Genomic DNA, 12,316 nt, shown 5'->3' with positions numbered 1-12,316 from the left:
CACTCGTACTACTCCCGAGTAGATATACGATGCAACAAATTGCGTGATTTGGCCCAAATCTGCAATTTTCTGTAAATAATTCCGCGAATTCCTGGCAAGTTCTGCATCGTTCCGCACTTTTCGTCGCATTTTTTGTTGTTTTCTGCCGCAATTTCTTGCGCAAGTTTTCGAGAGTTTTTTCCGCAAATTCCCGCAGGGACAGGTTCGGGCAGATATCGGCCGGTATTGCCCTGATACTCGGCTAATAACACATACATATTACCCATATCGCCGCAATATCGACCGCTTATATCGACCGCTTGTATCGACCACTTAGGCATTGTAATCTTTCGACTTTGGAGGGACTGAGGCGGTGTTTACATGAGGCGTTTCAACCCGGGTTGAGTTCGACCAGGGTCAGATTTCAACCCGCCATGTGCATAAAATGAATGGCACGTTTACATGACGCATTGCGCTTGACCCGGGTTGAAATTTCGCCCCGGGTTGATTTCAACCCTCCCCCCAAGGGGAGGGTTGAAATCAATCCGGGTCAAAAAAAATCGTACAAACGTACTTCTGTGCGTATCTCGCGCCAGGTTGGAACGGCACTGCAGATGTAAATTTCGCGCGAACAGATTCACGTGACCATACAGGACTGTAGAAGTGGACTTTTGGCGGTATATCAGTATCTGACCCGGGTCAACTGTCTTCATGTAAACGCTCACCTCTTTTGTCTATCGTACAGACTTTCAACCCGGGCTGAACTCGACCCGGGTTGAAATTTCTCATGTAAACACAGCCTTAGAATTTTTCTCTCCACTTCAAAAAGAAAAATTGAAAGAAAGAATACAAAGGAAGAGAACAAGCAGGATTCGAACTCACAACAGTATGGATCTCAAGCAACCCCTTATACCACCCAGCCACTGTGCTGCAGATGCTGAACTCTGTTGTTCTTACAGTCTTGTACCCAAAATAGGCAACATCCTATGTACACTATAGTACAAATGCTATACTAAAAAGGTTAAAATAGCTCCTAAAGGTTCAAATTTTGGGGTTATGGCAAAGGAATCGTGATAAATAGGATATTGACCTCGACTTTGGTCTATATCCTATACATACGACCACACTATAACCGATACGCACTGTACATGCATGAGTACATGCAGAAAATAGTCAATTTCAGCGTTTCTGCTCCAAACAACAGCTTCGACTAGCTACAAAGATTACACCAAAGGATCAAACAACAACCATTTTCTTCATTCTTTGGCAGATGGCTTCCTTACCTTGTGCTTGGCCCAGCACGCCAAAAATCACACCTCAGAGGAGTACAAAAATTACAACTCTCAGATGTCCTCGATTGCTGGCCATGTTCGTCCTTTTCCTCGTTTCTTTTTGTTCTCCCGGCCTTTTTTCCAGTAGGGCTGTGTCAATAGTAAAAAAAAATTAATAATAAAAAAACCAAGTGTGACCTTCTGAGTACACGAAGGTTCTCACATCGTACAAACTTAGTAGCCTGTGACATAGGGGATGTAGGGACAACGTGCTGATGTGCTGGGAGCAACTCAATCGACCAGAGGTCTTGGCGTCAGCGTTGCAACTAGGCATCGAAAAATGGGTGGAGGGGGTGCATAAGAACAACTGCAAAACAAACAGAAGCTAGACGATACCACAAAAATAATAACTTGGTGCGAAATAATGAGAAGAAAATAATGACGCCCAAAAGCGCTAAATACGAAATTAAGAAAAGGGGAAATCATAAACAAAAAATGGTATGCTTTTATGTGGAGCTCGAAGGTAAACTGGGTACGGATTGACGGCACAACGTGCAATGTTTGTACAAGGTCCGTGTCGTATGACCTACAGACAGGAATCCACCTTCACAAGGCGGCCACGACAGGACGAGATGGTGGGGCGCTCTGGCCGTGCTTTACGGTACTACTACATTGGCCGCTACTCCACCACCAAAGCCAGCTAGGTTTGTCTTGACGGATAAGTTTATAGTTTGGGATGTTGACAAGGCTGTCCGGGGTCTCTGAAGTCAGGAATGTCTCGGCAAGACATATTAGGGAGGTTTCGCTCTATGGAATTACGTATGAAAATAACGTAGGAACTGCACGTAATTTTCATACGTAAAGATCAGTGCTGTTGGGTTTCGCTCTACGTGATTTCTCCACGGCTGCTAAACATGCCTTGTTGCTTTGAAGACGTGTTGGCTGCATGCGCCCACCGCATGCACCACGAACCGAAACCACGTTTTCCATCGTATTTTGCACGTGGTGTACGGTGTGTGTACCCAGGGGCGTACGCCGCTCGCCTCCAGGAGTGGTTCCCTTGCCAACTGATGAACCAACATTCCACACAATTGAAGTGCTGTTTTTCGTATCCTACGGAGTTTCTGCATATTCTCTTCAGACTGGGTGAAATTAACATCCACAAGCTGCTGGAAGATGTCATTGCTACGCATTTTTGATTTTTTTAACTGAACTTTCCCCGTTTTATGGATGTTTTGTTCAGCATGACGATTGCATGCAGTCTTGAAAGCTGGCTTAGTAAGTTTCGAATCATCTGGAGCAAACATCACACAGGGCAAGCAGAAGCCACCATTGCACGCTGGTCAAAAGACTACGCAGGGTAACTCCTCCAACAAGGATAGTTGAAAGCGGTGCTGTTTGCCATCCGTCTGGACACGCCCTGGGAATGAAATCCTTCGCCTTCGGTGGCGCACAATGATTGTCGATGACGGAAATCTTTTCCGTGTCCGGCAAATTTCGGGGGACTGGATTCCACTGTGGACGTAGACGTTCAGAATATCCCTTCCAACACATATCCCTTCCAACACGCTCCCATGTCACTGAAGTAAGTTTTGGATGATCCAGCAGCTTCCGACAACGGTCACTCTACAGCTTCGCCGACGATTTCTTCCTCAGCGCTGCTCGTTGCATGCAGACTTCGCTTGCAAGTCAGGTGCGTCTGCATTCTCATCTATCGCTTGACCTGAATAGAGCGTTGGCCCTCTGGATGTTCACACTTCTTTTCCACAAAGCGAAAGCATCGTCGAAAACACGACCAACTTTGTCAAAACAAACTGCAAAGGAAAATTTGACTCGGAGATCGAGGAATCCGGCAATGTAAAGTAGCGACTTTGTTGAACCCAGTTCAGTCTGTAGACTCATGGCCCAGTCTACGCTGTGTCCCAGTCCCAGCACCACTTTTACACCTGGGCTAGTCACCGGTGCACCGTCCTCGCGGCCTCGGACCATCAGGCGGACGGACCATCAGGCGGACTCCAGGCATGCACTGCGAGCGCTGGGCCTGGATCAAAAAATTCTCCGCACCCATATCGAATTTTTTTACTGGTTCCCGGGCATCCCGGGAACCGCCCTGTGTACGCCCCTGTGTACCCGCCGGCGAGTTGTGTTTCGCGCGGCTTCAACTTTGCTTGATAAATCCGGAAAATGCGAAAAATATTTCAAAAAGTCCTATGGCGACCCCGACGTAGGAAACAGCCTTCCTACGGAAATCCGTAGAGAGATTTACGTATGAAAGTTGCACTCGTTCCCCGGCGCGTACGACATACGGATTTTCATACGTAATTACGTAGAGCGAAACCTCCCTATTATGTCTATGCTGTGCTTGTGGATGAATTCCTCGACCCCATCCTTCTTATTTAGCAAGTGACAAATGTTGAGGAAACTAATCTGGAGGCCCGCTATCTCAGACTGAGAAGTATTACTAGCACTGGTAATCGGGGGTGGTTGAGATCTAGTAACTAAACTATGATTTAATTGTTTAATTTTTTTACAAAGAACACAAACCCAGCTCGAGACAAAAAATAAGAACAAGAAAGATAACAAAGTTGCATGCAGGGAGAACGAAGAAACGACTAGAACACAGAAGTTGAGGATTGACAGAACAAACAGCTATCGAGTCGGGGCTGACTACTAGTACCGGTAGTAGTAGTATCCACTAGTGCAGCAGCTGTGTACTCAGTCACAGTCAGTGTAGGTACTAGGTGTACTCAGTCACAGTCAGTGTAGGTGGGGCGCTGTGATGATGATGCAAAGGGTTACGGGATTGAGTGAAAAGACCCGAATAGGGGACGGCATTAGGATTAAGGTCAGACATAGGTGAGAATAATGATAAGAAAGTTATACTCAGTATAAGTTATAGCGTATATATATACTAGTAGTAGTCGTATTCTTTTATTCCCGTAGCTATGCAGAAAACGTTACTTCGGTAACGTCTGGCGCTAGCCAGGGTCCACACAGCTTTAATTCCCGTAGCTATGCAGAAGACGTTACTTCAGTAACGTCTGGCGCTAGCCAGGGTCCACACAGCTTTAATTTGGTGTTTGTTTGTTTGTTTGTTTGTTTGTGTCACGCCTGGCGCTATCCCGTATCTGTCCCGTATCTGTCCTGTACCATCAAACACAGCTGGCCACATACAGCTGGCCGCAATATTCAAATAGGGCTTTCAAACGCAAGATCATAACGTGAAGCAACTTGGAATAATGAGTATGAATGCGAAGTGTATGGATGAATGCATGTAGGGCGATAGTGCTGGTTCGAATCCCAGGTAAAGCCTGAAAAAATAGGAGAATTGAAAAATTTATAACATCCCTATTCTTTTTTTGCCTAGGTCATCAAGGCGGTAGACGGTGTCGTATTACCCTCGACCGTACCTGTCCCGTACCGTACCGTACAATCAAAGACGGCTGGCCACAATGCATATTCAATGCATATTCAAATAGGGCTTTCGAATACAAGATCATAAAGTGAAGCAACTTGGAAGAATTAGTATGTATGCGAAGTGTATCGGGGGATGCATGCAGGGCGCGCGATAGTGCGGGTTCGAATCCCAGGTTATGTCTAAAACAAAAAGTAGAAATTTATAAGAATTTATAACATCCCTATGCTTTTTTTGTCTAGGTCATCAAGGAAAAAAGCATAGCGTAGGGCCCTGAGCTTCCAAGCTCTCTCGTTTGGTATTTGTTTGTGTGTTTGTGTCACGCCTGGCGCTATCCCGTATCTGTCTCGTACCGTACCGTACCATAAAACACAGCTGGCCACAAACAGCTGGCCACAATATTCAAATAGGGCTTTCAAATGCAAGATCATAACGTGAAGCAACTTGGAAGAGTGAGTATGAATGCGAAGTGTATTGGGGAATGCATGTAGGGCGATAGCGCGGGTTCGAATCCCAGGTTATGCCTTAACCCTTTGGAACTGCACTGTTCACACGACGTCAGGAGATAGCTGCAATTGCAAGTATATTCGTTCCAATTTCCATCATAACGCTGGTTCTACTTCACCGATTCTGACGATCTTGGGCTCGTTGGAAAGCTCTTGGAACGAGGATAACAGCGAGCCCAAACTCATTCAGGAGAGCGATTGCTGTCTGCTACCGAATGCCAGGAACGCCAGCTGAATACCAAATCCAAAACGGGAATAGTCCTTGTCTCGCCATTTCACTCGTGCTAGCTCAAAATCATTCAAATTTTTTCTAACAGGCTCACAAAAGCCGTGACAAAAAGCGCTGGGAGTGATGTCACATGCTGCGTGAGCAGGAAGAGGGAAAATCCCACTTTTGAACGAAATTTGCACATCGCTGACGCATGAGAAATCGAGTGATCTTTCGAGCACTTGCCGCTCTGTTATACTAGCTCGTATCGACCCCGGGGTTTTTCGAGCCGACAGCTTAGATTCTCTGCTACCTCGTAGGTATTTCGATTGTTGAATTCGGTTGAGATTTGACTGAGTTGTGACTCGTTGAGTGCACTTGCACACATGACATTGGCATCGTTCGAATTCGAACGATGAGCTCCAAAGGGTTAAGGTAGCAGCCTACCCATAAATTTCATATGGCATTCAATTGACCGTAACTTTGGTGTCTCTCAATGGATTTGAGTGAAATTTGCACCACACACTCCTGCCACTATGCTGGCCCTCTGGACACTGATGATTTAAAAGTTCTTGCGCCTCACTGACAGGCTTTCCAGGATGGAAAAACTCAAAATTCCGGCATAGTGCCACGGTGTGCGAGCCACCCAGGAGCCAAACAAATGCATTTACAATTTTTTCACATTTTCGTGCCCATTCTGTCCGTGCGCGGGACTCAAACCTAAAACAAGTCCAGAAGCAGCCATGGGTGGTGGGGTAGGGCCCCTCAACGTGGCCCTGGAATCTGTCACAACGGAACGAGTTCTCTCACAGACTCCCACAGACCCAAGTCAATTTTTTTAGGTTTAGCACGTGCTACGAGGTCGTACCTTTGATACAACATCCAGTGCTGGGACGTCCACAGCAAGCCATTTCCACAGCGCTGCACACCAAATCCAGGATACCCTCAGAAACCGGCAAAGACTACCACTCACGTTCCGCTACTGCCTAGTACTGAATCCTACCTGACTTCTTGACACGACTCAAACTTGCCAAAGTCACTAAATCAACATCAGCTACAATAATCAAGCCACATATCTGCAACGTCATGAGGGTGCTGGCAAAAGTCGTGCAGCCCAATACGTGGCTCAAAAACGTGATTTTTTGGACTTGGAGCAAAATTCTGCACACTTTCGCGTGTTTCCATGATACGACAAGTTGCGCACGGTCTGCTCACATTCAAATACAGTGCTGCCAACAAATGACAGCGTGCAACAAAAAATCTTTCCTTGCAAGGGCACATTTTAGGCCATAACTCTTGAACGGCTGGTCAGATCGAGACACAATTTTCAGAGAATTTGCAGCTATTCAAGCTCTTTCAACTGACGTAGCACTCAATATGAATTTACAAATTCGATTTTTCAGCGAATTTTGGGTAGTCTGCCACCTTAAAAAAAAAGGAGAATTGAAAACTTTATAACATCCCTATGCTTTTTTGCCTAGGTCATCAAGGTGGTAGACGGTGTCGTATTACCCTCGACCGTATCTGTCCCGTACCGTACCGTACCATCAGAGACGGCTGGCCACAAACAACTGGCCACGATATTCAAATAGGGCTTTCAAATGCAAGATCATAACGTTAACGGCAACTTGGAAGAATTAGTATATATGCGAAGTGTACCGGCGGATGCATGCAGGACGAAAGTGCGGGTTCGAATCCCAGGTTATAGGGAGGTTCTGCTATACGTGAAACGTAGAGAAATCACGTAGAGAGCAGGTGTCTGGGTTAGAGTCTACGGCTTCGCGTGTTTTGGCTCCAGATTTCTACGCGGAGATGAGGTTCTCTACGTTGTGGCACACGCAGAGAAAATGCGTACGGATTTGCTGGGTATCGATCAACTGCATGCAGAAAACTGCCAAATATGGAAGGGGAAATTCCCAGTACACATTCCACGTGACTTCTCTAGGTGAAACGTAGAGCAGAACAGCATTTCTTTACGTTACGGGAACGCGAAGAAAGTTCGCGTGATTCTTTGCGTCGCGTTCTCAAAACGTAGAGCAGAACCTCCCTATTGTCTTGAAAAAAAAAGGAGAAATGAAAAATATAATTTTAACATCCCTAATTCCCGATGCTTTTTTTTGCCTAGGTCATCAAGGCAAAAAGGCATAGCGCAGGGCCCTGAGCTTCCAAGCTCTCTCGTTTATAGTGGAGAAACCAAAACAGGCACTAGAATAGTTACCTTGCAGGACACTGTGGCCGTTAGCAGCTTTCTCTACGGCAGCGGACCATCGTGTGTGGCGTTGGTGATGATATCGGCATGAATCTCAACCCGGCTGTTGCAGACTAACGAGGTCGCGCAACTGACGATCGATGAGAAGACAACAAAACACCGAGAAACTCCTTTACATCGACATTACCACTCGTTTCAACAAGAACAAAAGAACAAAGATCGAATCGCTGTCCTGAGCAAAGCATGCAGCGTGCGTGCATTTGGCTTGCGCGTTGTGTGCGCATGTGCATGCATGCGGCGCATGCGCCGCATGAATGCACACAACGTACGCGTACGTGGCATAGATCAGAGAGAAAAAAATTTGAGAGAGAAAATGCAGCGTATGCCATCTCCGTCTTACATTTCTGGGAAAATGAAAATGACTAACAAAGTTCCCGACTGGCTTCGCGGAATGTCCGTAGCTGCTCCTCGATCGACGGAAGGAACTCGCTCTCGGTTCGTGCTGTCGATGTTTGCGCAGTTCAGGAAACTAAAATTCTGGAACAACGCTGCTAGGACTTGCCACTGGGCTACCAACTCCTCACTATGTCGACAAGCAACAGATTTGGCGGAGTTGGCGTGGCCGTTGGCCGTTGCGGCCATTCTTGTCGTGCTGGAAAGCTGTGAGTGACAGAATTGGTTATGCCCTATTCTCGTTCCCTTCGTCAAATAAGTCGCCGCTTGCGTTTGTCATGGCCCTGCGTAGATAGTACTACTCACCAATACAACTGTATAGTAGTACTGCACACATTCATTATCAGCCTGTCACGTACCTCTACCGCGGCTCTTCATCAATGTTCTCTTCCTTTTGATTAGGATAGGGTTCTCCGCCCTCTACGCACTCTCCGTCGTCGTTCCGTCCTCCGCTGTGACTCTGCCGTATCTGTACGCCGTGGCGTCTCCCGAGTCCTTTGGATTGTGAGTGCCTACTGACGATTCCTCGTCGATCGACGAGTCGTACGCCAAATCCGTTGAAGACACGGGCTCCGAGTTGCGAACGGCAACAAAGAGAATACTTACGCCAGGTTACCACTGCGTTCGCAGTCGTTTCCTCTTTGAAGAGAAGCAAAAGAGACGTTCCTCGGTGTGGATCGTCAGTTGCGCCGCTCTGCTGTTTCAGCAAAGCCATACGCTCCCAAACGTGTTGTGGTACTGACTGTGCTGCTTCCGTTGGCCTACGCCTTTGTGATCAATCCTGCCTCCGGAGCCCTGGTGAATCTGTTCGCCTGTGTGTGTTCCGCTCGCAAAAAAATGAGTTTCGTCTCTTCGTCGGATGCTCCGTGTTGTACATGATAGGGCTTGAAAGTGATGACGTCAAAACGGCCAGGGAGTAGTAAGTTGACATCAGATTTCTATTTTTGGATCCACTAAGGTGTGACTTTTGTTATTGCCTAAGTATGTGGGTGCATAGCAACCCACTCATGTCGCATGCAGGTGTTTTGGTTGGTTGGTTTTTATTTTACTTCGCACATTCAAACGGGATGACGACCCAATAAAATGACGGCGAAGGCTTAGCCTAGAAGTGGGTATGGAAGAACATAGTAAAAGCTATGGCAGCACATAGTAAGAGAATAGGATACTAATGCCTGCGGGTAAACGGGGGAGAGAGGGGGAGAGAGAGAATACGATGTGTCTGTGATACTACGTGCGGGTTACTGAACTGCACGGGGAGGGAGAGCAGAGCGATCAGCAGCAACTCGAACTACTCCCTACAGGCGTATGGTACACATGCATGCTTAAACTCAGGTAGCTGGGTAATTGTGCGGACCCCACCAGGGAGAGCATTCCACAGCAGAGCACCAGCAACAGAAAATCTCCGCTGACCGCGGCGGCTACAGTTTGCCTGGCTTAGTAGGCCATTTGACTGCTGATGGCGGGTAGGGGTGCCTTGTGCCGGGGTCAGAAGCTGGGCGAGCACAGGGCTGGTGCGGGCGTGGATGCACCGCCAGATGGTGATCGATATTTTCTGCCTGTAGAGCTCGCTGACACGGTACAGGGAGTGAGCAGTGAGCAGCGGCTGCATGGCTGCCCGGGGCTGGTTGCCATCGATACAGCGGATGGCTCTGTTTTGCAGTCGTTTCAGTTGACCCTCTCGCATTGCGGCTGAGAAACAGCAGGAGCCATAAAGCAGGTCGGGCATTATGACCGCCTTCACATACACCTGACGAGAGCGTCTTGATAGGCTTCGGCGTGCCCGCGGCCCGCCACAAGGCGCCAATTTTCTTGGCAACCTTGGTGACCACATAGTTTACATGGGTGTCCCAATCTAGGCGATTGTCAAGGTGAACGCCGAGGTAGCGCGCAGAAGACGCTGAGGGGAGGAGGAGACAGTCGCCGCTTTTGACTGTTACTTCCTGTACATGCTGCTGGGGAGAGATAGTCAGAACCTGGCTCTTGGTGGCGTTCAAGATGAGGCCTAGGGACTTCAGCCAGGTGTGACTTTTATTTCGCCACCAGTTGTAACCCCGCCCCCAGTAGCCAAATCAGTCAGTTTCACTGGCTACATCACCATGCTGTGGGTAAGACCGCTTGAAATGTGCTTGGATCCATACAAAAACTGGATCCAAGTGGATCCAGTTTTTGAATTTTTGAAATTGTTGCTATGCTGTGACGTAGCACTTTCAAGCCCTATTGTACAGTCCGCACTCTCTGAGCGTGCGCTCACTCCGTTGTGTGTTCAAACCAGCTCAGCTGGTATGGTTCACCGGTTTCTCCGCCGATGTACTTGTACTTACGTAGTTCCTGTGTGAGCTAGCTGCTGACAAAACGCTCATGATTTACGTGAGTGCTCCGTTGTACTCGACGGGTTTGAACCGTTTCGGGTCCCGCGCGTTGGGTCATTCACCGCTGCAGCACTTCCTCCGGGAAGAGGTTGACTCTATGCGCTCTCCGCTTGATGGAGATGGCCATCCTCCAGCTCTGTGCTCGAGCTCGTTTACGCTGTGTGACGGAGTATGCGCGTCGCTCATGCCTCGTCGGTCTTCCGCTTGATTCCGCCAGACCACTTATGCTTATCTCCTGGTGTTGGCCTTTGACCTTTGTCCGCTGTCCACAGCTCCTGTGGTGCATTGATTATTATTATTATTATTACTTGCATGTACGCGTTGGAGTCAACCATGCAAGCATGATCCACAACTTCGCTTATGCTGAACATGATAAACAGGACTATGACAGGGGAAAAAATGAGCTAGAACGATGATAATAATAATTATGATACTTATATCATATATATTATATACAATGTAGCTCATGGGTATTGAAGATATGTCATTTATGAATATGTCCATAATATGAATATTGCAGCCTGAGTGATAATGATAGTGCTATTTCCTGAGTTTGACTGTTTCAGGATCTGTCGGAATATCACAATGCACAGACCCTCATGCATAGATCTCGCCATGCTGGTCTGTCATGGGCAATGGCTCCCAGGCTCTGCAGAGCGTCTACTATTGAACAATCCAGCATCGGCTTGGCGCAGATCTCCCACCATAAAAACTACAGCCGCGAACCACGTAGTGGAAAGCTACAAAAGATGGCCAACCCATTTTCACATGTACAGACAATTTGCAAAAACGTTCCGAACATTCAGGGAGAAGACATTACTTGCATGACACATTGGCAGAACGAACAAGGCAGACTCGAACATTCCAAGATTCTGCAGCCGTTGCGTTTCAGGTGTTGGGTGGCAGCTCCGTTACTGAGGCCGTATACAAGTCGTCGAGCTCGGCTAGCCGCCGCCAACTAGTCATCGCAACCTCGGCCACGCGCTCGCATTAGCTCCATGCCCGCGTTGACGGAGCTCCGGGTGACCAACAAGCCGAACAGCTGCAAGTCGCGACTCCACAATGACACTGGCCGTCCGCGTGCTCTAACACTCCGCTCCACTCGTACTCCCTCTTTAGCCGTTTCGCTGCTCGTCAAGCCCTGCAGGTAACTTGATTTCTTGAAGGGTACAGACGTCTATGCCGTAGAAAGAGAGGTACCGACACAAGCCAGTTCCTCTTGACGGCCGACATGAGGCCCCGCACATTGAAAATTCCGACAGCAAATTTTTCTTTTCCTCCGTAAAGCGTTCGTTCATCAGCTCGTACCATTGATTCCCGTCGCATCGTCCCGTCACTAATGTCCAATGAAAACTGCTCCCCAGTTGCGCGAGGAGACTACATTTCCTCCGGTGAGCGAGGAAGAAGAGCGGAGTTACCCAACTCAACCAAACTGATTGCCTTGATAAATTGAGTGATTGAGAGATGGCTCTCGTGATACTGATACGCCCTGCAACAGGCGCCTGGCGCCACCTCCGTCCTATTCATGTTTCGTTTCTGTTTCCGCTGATAATCGTCCTTTGTCCCGCGTGGCGATTGAGTTTCGCCTGGTCTACGCTTCGTCTGGTCTGATGCGCTATTGGCGATATGGTTCCGCCTGGTGCAAGAGAAGGATTGTGCGCACGATTGGTGCGGTTCGGATCGTCACTGGAGAAGTTAGTTCCTGGTCTCGTGACTGGATCCAAGATCGGAGTAGAGAGAAAAAGCTCCGATGGCTCGCGGTTTGTGGTTGCGCTGATTGCCCGTCGGATTCCATCCCGCGACAGCGCGTCCACTACAGCGCGAGGCATTTCAGCGCGACCACTTCAGCGCAAGGCATTTCAGCGCGAGGTAGTGTCAGCGCGAGGCACTTCAGCGCGAGGTAATG

General features: G+C 48.1%; 1 protein-coding gene across 1 annotated transcript in view; it reads right to left on the bottom strand.

The window, feature by feature from the left end:
- LOC135806603 (ubiquitin carboxyl-terminal hydrolase 37-like) overlaps nucleotides 1-7,772 on the bottom strand; it is a 62,268-nt gene extending 54,496 nt beyond the window's left edge. The window contains exon 1 of the mRNA XM_065320809.1: nucleotides 7,598-7,772. The gene's annotated coding sequence lies outside the window, so the exon portion shown is untranslated. The remainder of the gene's footprint in view (nucleotides 1-7,597) is intronic.
- Nucleotides 7,773-12,316: the final 4,544 nt, after the last annotated feature.

The sequence above is a fragment of the Sycon ciliatum genome, chromosome 1 (assembly GCF_964019385.1).
Source record: "Sycon ciliatum chromosome 1, ocSycCili1.1, whole genome shotgun sequence".
Classification (NCBI taxonomy): domain Eukaryota; kingdom Metazoa; phylum Porifera; class Calcarea; order Leucosolenida; family Sycettidae; genus Sycon; species Sycon ciliatum.
This window is presented reverse-complemented; position numbering and strand designations above follow the sequence as displayed.